The sequence below is a fragment of the Carassius carassius genome, chromosome 4 (assembly GCF_963082965.1).
Source record: "Carassius carassius chromosome 4, fCarCar2.1, whole genome shotgun sequence".
Taxonomy (NCBI): domain Eukaryota; kingdom Metazoa; phylum Chordata; class Actinopteri; order Cypriniformes; family Cyprinidae; genus Carassius; species Carassius carassius.
Window position 1 is genome coordinate 13,316,465 of NC_081758.1, and position 6,706 is coordinate 13,323,170.

At 37.3% G+C, this 6,706-nt stretch overlaps 1 long non-coding RNA gene and 1 other non-coding gene across 2 annotated transcripts; both read left to right on the forward strand.

Annotated features, from left to right (window-relative positions):
* The first annotated feature begins 1,876 nt into the window (after positions 1–1,876).
* Positions 1,877–4,636, forward strand: LOC132136362 (uncharacterized). The gene is made up of 6 exons (XR_009431237.1): positions 1,877–1,981; positions 2,474–2,520; positions 2,782–2,829; positions 3,010–3,094; positions 3,393–3,449; positions 4,064–4,636. It is a non-coding gene; the product is annotated as an uncharacterized LOC132136362 (long non-coding RNA).
* On the forward strand, positions 3,186–3,317 carry LOC132140138 (small nucleolar RNA SNORA18). The gene has a single exon (XR_009433730.1). It is a non-coding gene; the product is annotated as a small nucleolar RNA SNORA18 (small nucleolar RNA).
* Positions 4,637–6,706: the final 2,070 nt, after the last annotated feature.

Below are 6,706 nucleotides of genomic sequence, written 5' to 3' on the forward strand. Positions count from 1 at the left end.
TTAAGAAACTAGATCCTAGTGTACTGGCAAATTATAGGCCTATTTCAAATCTTCCATTTATGTCTAAAATTTTAGAAAAAGTTGTGTCTGCTCAATTGAGCACCTTCCTGCATAAAAATGATCTGTATGAAGAATTTCAGGTTTTAGGCCCCACCATAGCACAGAAACTGCACTTGTTAAAATTACAAATGACCTACAAATGAATGCTCCTTGCGTCAGATCAAGGCTGCATCTCATTTCTAGTCTTACTTGATCTTAGTGCTGCGTTCGACACCATAGATCATGACATACTCATAGATCGATTACAAAACTATACAGGTATTCAAGGGCAGGCTCTAATATGGTTTAGATCCTACCTGTCCGATCGCTACCATTTTGTTTACTTAAATGGGGTGTCATCTCATTTATCATCAGTAAAATATGGAGTGCCACAAGGATCCGTCCTAGGTCCCCTTCTATTTTCAATATACATGTTGCCCCTTGGTAATATTATTAGAATTAGCTTCCACTGTTATGCTGATGATACTCAGCTATATATCTCAACGAGACCAGATGAAACTTCCCAATTATCTAAGCTGTGTAAGAGTGTGTTAAAAATGTAAAAGATTGGATGACAAATAATTTTCTCCAATTAAATTCGGATAAGACAGAGATAATAATTATTGGACCAAAAAACACTACACAGAATCTTGTAGATTACAATCTGCAACTAGACGGATGTACTGTTACTTCCTCTACAGTCAGAAATCTGGGTGTTATATTAGACAGCAATTTGTCTTTTGAAAATCATATTTCCAATGTTACAAAAACTGCATTCTTCCATCTTAGAAACATTGCCAAGCTACGAAACATGTTATCTGTTTCTGATGCAGAAAAGCTAGTCCATGCATTTATGACCTCTAGACTAGACTATTGTAATGCACTTTGGTTGTCCTGCTTCGTCAATAAACAAGCTACAGGTAGTACAAAATGCAGCAGCTAGAGTCCTTACCAGGTCAAGAAAATATGATCATATTACCCCAATTTTACAGTCCCTGCACTGGCTACCTATCCGTATCAGTTACAAATTATCATTACTTACCTATAAGGCCCTAAATGGTTTAGCTCCTGCATACCTAACTAGCCTTATACCACGCTACAACCCATCACGCTCCCTAAGGTCACAAAACGCTGGACTTTTGGTAGTTCCTAGGAAGTCCACTAAAGGAGGTAGAGCTTTCTCACATTTGGCTCCCAAACTCTGGAATAGTCTTCCTGATAATGTTCGGGGTTCAGACACACTCTCTCTGTTTAAATCTAGATTAAAAACACATCTCTTTCGCCAAGCATACGAATAATGTATCTCTTAAATTGTGAGTGTAGTTGCATCTGATCAAATGTGCATTTTTATTAATTAGCTTGGGTTAAACTAATTTTACTTTGTTGGATCAACAGCTATGCTAATGATGTCTCTATTTTGTTTCTATGTTTTGCCACGGGATGTAACTAGGATTTACACAAGCTCCAGTCTGGATCAACACCTGAGAAGAGATGATGCTGACCCTCAGAGGACCCCAGATGATGCTAACCTTAAATCAACAAACAGAACTAACAATTATTGCTACATGTGTGACTGCATCATAAATAACTATTAATTAATAATATTGATAGTTCATCGTCTAGCTGACTATGTCTTGTATTATTATAATTTTTTTTTCTAAAATCCTGTCAAACGTGCACAAACTACTAGCTACTACTAAATATTGTAGAAACATAAGTTTCTGTAAAGTTGCTTTGAAACGATTTGTATTGTAAAAAGCGCTATACAAATAAACTTGAATTGAATTGAATTGAACGGCAGAGGAGAGCGCAGAGTCGTAAAATGTCGTAAAGTCAGATCCTGCGCTATAAAATGTGACGCTCTTGTTCCACAGTCTTCTTTAGCTTCAAGCTTTCAACCTGTCTGTGAGTAATCGTGTGAAGAAATGTGGCTTAAAACTAGGTACTTCGATTTTTTTTTCATTCTTATCTGCTATTTCAGCTTTTCAATTACCCATATTATGTTTCTTAAGTTTAATTTATTAACATTCAGTAGGTTTGATGCAAAGACTTTCTTTTCCGTTCTAACGAACAGTGGACTACACCACGTGGTGAATAGTCCCGCGGACTCGTGTGCATAGAGAAAACTAGATATTTATTAAATGCACCAATTATGTTGCATTGTACTGGTCCATTGTGGGTGATTTGGTTCTTGTGATGGACACGTGTTTAAAGATTGATCGGATCTCGTAGATGCCAAGCAGATCATCACAAGCGGAATTTCTCAAATAGGGCAAATTCCTCAATCTGCTTGGCTAGAAAAACCCCAGGTTTGCTTTCATAACTGTAGAACAGTCGCAGTGATGACAATGAGGCCTGGAATATCCCCAACGTGTCTCTGCTGCTGTGATTTGGGACGATATAAAGGCTAATGTTCTTTTATTTCTCCCAACAGGGAATTCTTAGGCCTTTCTATGATTGCAGTGTATAGTAACCTGCATGGTAAGTGTTTTCTCTCTTCTTCTTTTTTTTTGGAAGTGGTTTGGAAAGTAAATGCACAGTACTAGTCACAGTCTAGTCATGTTGGGCTTAGGAACTAGTGCAGTGCAAAAATTACAATTCCCTTCTCTTGCAACTCACTGTTGTGGCCTCCAAATAACAGTGCTACTTATGAGAAGAGACATTTGTGCCACAGAATAGGTTGCTGCTTTTTATTGACTAAATGTCATTTCAAATGAGATATATGTGTGTGTGTGCTTTCAGGTTTGGGATTGCATAAAAGATCCTCTTGTGAAGGGACTGGCCAACTGGGTAAGAATTTGTTGGGATCGTGATGAATTGCCAGAGTTTTGTAATGATGATTGGCATTAATGTTCAACTGCTCTTATAAACCATGAAAGAGGATGTGCCTTTCTGAACCCTCAAACTCCCTTTAATTGTTCATAAAATGTAGACCTGCTATGCTATTCTTATGTTTCCCTATGCTTTCAGACTTCAGGACAAAATGTGGGTGAATAATCATGGCAATGAAAGCGTAAAATTAATGTTTTGCATCTGAAGAAGCTTGTCCTGATGGGTAAGTATCACTGAATTTTAGCTATCTTTTGTTTTTTTTATAGTATCTGGTTTCACTTTCGGTAATTTCAAAATGTATTAAATTTGGTTTAACTGAGGTCTATCCCGACTTGCCCCTCTCAGTAGAGCTTAGTCGTTGGAAATGCCTCGGAGATTAATTCTGTAGTATCGCTTTACCCATGTTGCTAATCATTAGCTTTGTGGGAAAACGCTGCAGTACATTCAATGAGCTTAAAGGATGTACCTTAATTTGTAAGACAAAGAAGAACAAAATCTCACTTTAAATTTCTGCTCTGTAGGTGTGATCTGAAGAATGTCCACTAGAAGGCGCAACACCCCATTTTTGGTGACTGGAGGTTTGTAAGGTTAAAGTGGTTTATTAGAAATCATTAGTCCGCACTGTTGGTATCTGCATCCAGTTGTATGTGTCTGACTGGAATGTTCATTTGCCAGTGCTAGAGAACCTTGACACCCACTCTTATTGGACCTTATATGTTTGTTATTGGGTCCTGGTGGTGGTCGAGACAAGGCCTTTATTTTTTTTGTCTAATGCAGCCAGTTTATAAGCGCTTGGTTGCTACACATTGCATTCCCAGATGCAGATGAGTTTGTGTGGAGCAGAACTTGCTTCGAACCAAGCTGCTCCAAGACACTGAAGAGACCAGTTCATGTACAAGAATGCAGTGCTGTGCGAGATTTTAAACCGCAGTATTTGATCATTGAAAAGCCATATTGTGATTTGGTTTTACTTCAATTAATCACACAGCTTATGCTGGAAGCAAAGTTGTTTTTGATGTGAACTTTCCTGCATTGCCTCTCTAGTGCAGAACTGGTGTTCTTTCAATTCTTTCATATCTAACATGTCATCCCCAGGATAATGGCACACTGCGACCTACTCGTTTTCAAAGCCTTATGACATTTTCAATGGCTCGGTGTTTTGATAATCCTAATGTTTGTCTTGTCCCCACAGGTCCCATATGGGTAGATTGAAGAATGAATGCTGGCAGACTATCGTTCTTCCAGTATTGTAAAATGAAAAGTAAGGTTTTTGTTCTTGAACAGTTGAATGTACATGATAAATTTGGTCATATACCAAGGCTATTAGGATACATGGTTCCTGATTTGCTGTGGACATGACCGAAAATTAAAACCCATCCTAATGAGTCGCTGTCAGTTGTATTTCTGATGGGATTTATTAGGAACATTTTTCTTAAATTCCCTCAATAAACAACTCAATGCAAGGTTGTACGTCTTTAACCATTTATGCTGTAACAGGTTTGGAGTTGGCATGAAGGGTTTCTCAGCCAGACATTTCTTGGAAGGTGAGAGCTGTTCCAAATCTTTGGATCACTTTCAAAGGGGGTCAACCACTTCTTTTCACTGCCGATCCTTAACGCCGTCATCCCACATCAGTGCTCTATGAGATGTTTGGCAGTTTTTATTTATTTTTTTTGCTAAATTAACTGCTTGCTGTCTTTGGTGCAACACCTGATTCACTTAAAGCCATATCATTGGCTTATTGTATTTGCACTTTTGATATGATCATCATACTGCACAACGAATCTGTAAACCTTCTGCTTTTAAGTGATTTGTGGTAATAGTTTTCAATAAATTAAGTGTGAAAGGTTTCTGGATTTTGTTTTTCAAAAAGGGAGAAGGGCAAATGTAAAATCCCAGATATCTCCCAATATGAATGCATAGTTTCTCTTCATATAATTTAACCTTTTAACTTGTCTGCTACAGTTTTCTCATTGAGCGCACCTTGGAGAGGATAACCTTAAGATTTGAAGTCTCATAGCCAGTGTCATGCCAGTAGGAGATTGGGTCATGGGGTTCAGATTAAAGGATTCTCTCTCTGCAGAACACCGTGTCCAGTGCTCTGCTTTGACAAGCTGCCTTTGAGTGTGTAACTAAGCCTTTTTTTGTAAATGCGTGAATGTTCTGTTGCTGTGTTTACTCTTTGGAGAGTGTCCTAAAGTGTAGTTGTCAGGTGGGACTTTAATGGTCTCTTGTAAGAAAATGAATTGTTCAGGCCAAGCAACAGAATATATTTGAGTATTTTATATTAATTTTGATTTCCACTAACACAAGCTTTAAGTCACTTCAGTATTCAAGGAGTATTTCAGTATGAAAAGTCACGCTTTTTGCCTTTGACTGTCTTTTAAATGACAAAGGTGTAAAGTTGTAGTCTGTTACGGTCCTTTAGCCTTTATTTGTGTGTGTGTGTGTGTGTATATATATATATATATATATATATATATATATATATATATATACACGCGTAGTGCATTACAGAAGAGAAATAAGCAATGCTGGCTGAACGGTTTCTTGACCGTGAATCTAAAGATTCAATACCCAAAATATTAATTTGGCTTTTTTGATGTTAAACTTTTACAAGCAAGCTTGTTAGTCCTAGAAAGACCGTTCCATATGTAAAAAAAAATTTACCTGGTAACACACATACCTGATATTTAAAGAAAAGAAGTCCAAAGCTTACCACTCTGTGTTTTGAGTGTTAACGCTGAAAGGAATGGTGTTTAAAGAGCAGTGCTGTCCTTTTGAACTGAACAATGCCTGTCCCTGTGAGAGATCAGAGTGTCCCCGGGATCTTATCACAGCTCCACACAAAGAATGCTTGTTGTTTTATGACGCTCTGCAGCACCAGCCCTGCTTACCAACAGACAGCACTTGTGAATTATTAAACTTCTGCCACTTTGCATTAGATAATGCACTCTGGGCCAGGACTTGGTAAATTTAGGTGTGTCCTGATGTAATTATGCATTACATGTACTGAACGTATTTTTTGTTAATTATTATTTGTTGTGTTTATGTATATTTTAATTATAAATTACTGATAGTTTTTAAAATTCTAACTGGGAGAAAATTATTTCAATTTGCTACATATTGGTCTCATTCCACTTCTAATCTTTTTTTGGGGGGGCTACTGTCTTTTTTGGTTTAGATGAGGACAGAACAGATTAATATTGATTAAAGGTCCCCCATCACACTTTTACACAGTCAATGATTAGCAGGATTTTGTTTAGGTTCAAGAAAAGGTCACATACTTTATAATCCAGAATTTGGCTAAACTGGGTCACCCTTAATCTAGCAAACTGGACAATCTTTAGGCAGTTTTTTAATGCTAAAACAAGTATTTTAAGGGGAGGGAAGTTAACCAAAAATAAATTTTCTACAAGGTGGGTAAAATTAAAATTTACATCAAATGAATGTTGTCCAAGGCCATGTGATGAATGGTGTATAAATCATCTACAACTATTCATTGGTCTTGAGGGAGAGGATACCCATTAATAACAATTTTGTCCTGGGCCCTGTAAATGTTAGCGGTGGCCCTGCCCAAAAAATATAGTAAAGGTTCAGTGGTTTGGTTTTTTTTCTTTCTAATTTTAGTTTAATGGAGGCATATCTGAAAGAAATGTCGAGTTCATAGCACTCGAATAATTGTTTTATATATTTAAGAAAGAAAATAAATGACTACATTTAAAAAAAAATGCGTCTCGATTGACTTTTTGTCACCGAACTACAGTTCCCAACACGCACTTCCTGTATCACTCGCCCCGCCCCTTTTTTGACTGACAGGTTGTTTGTTTCACTG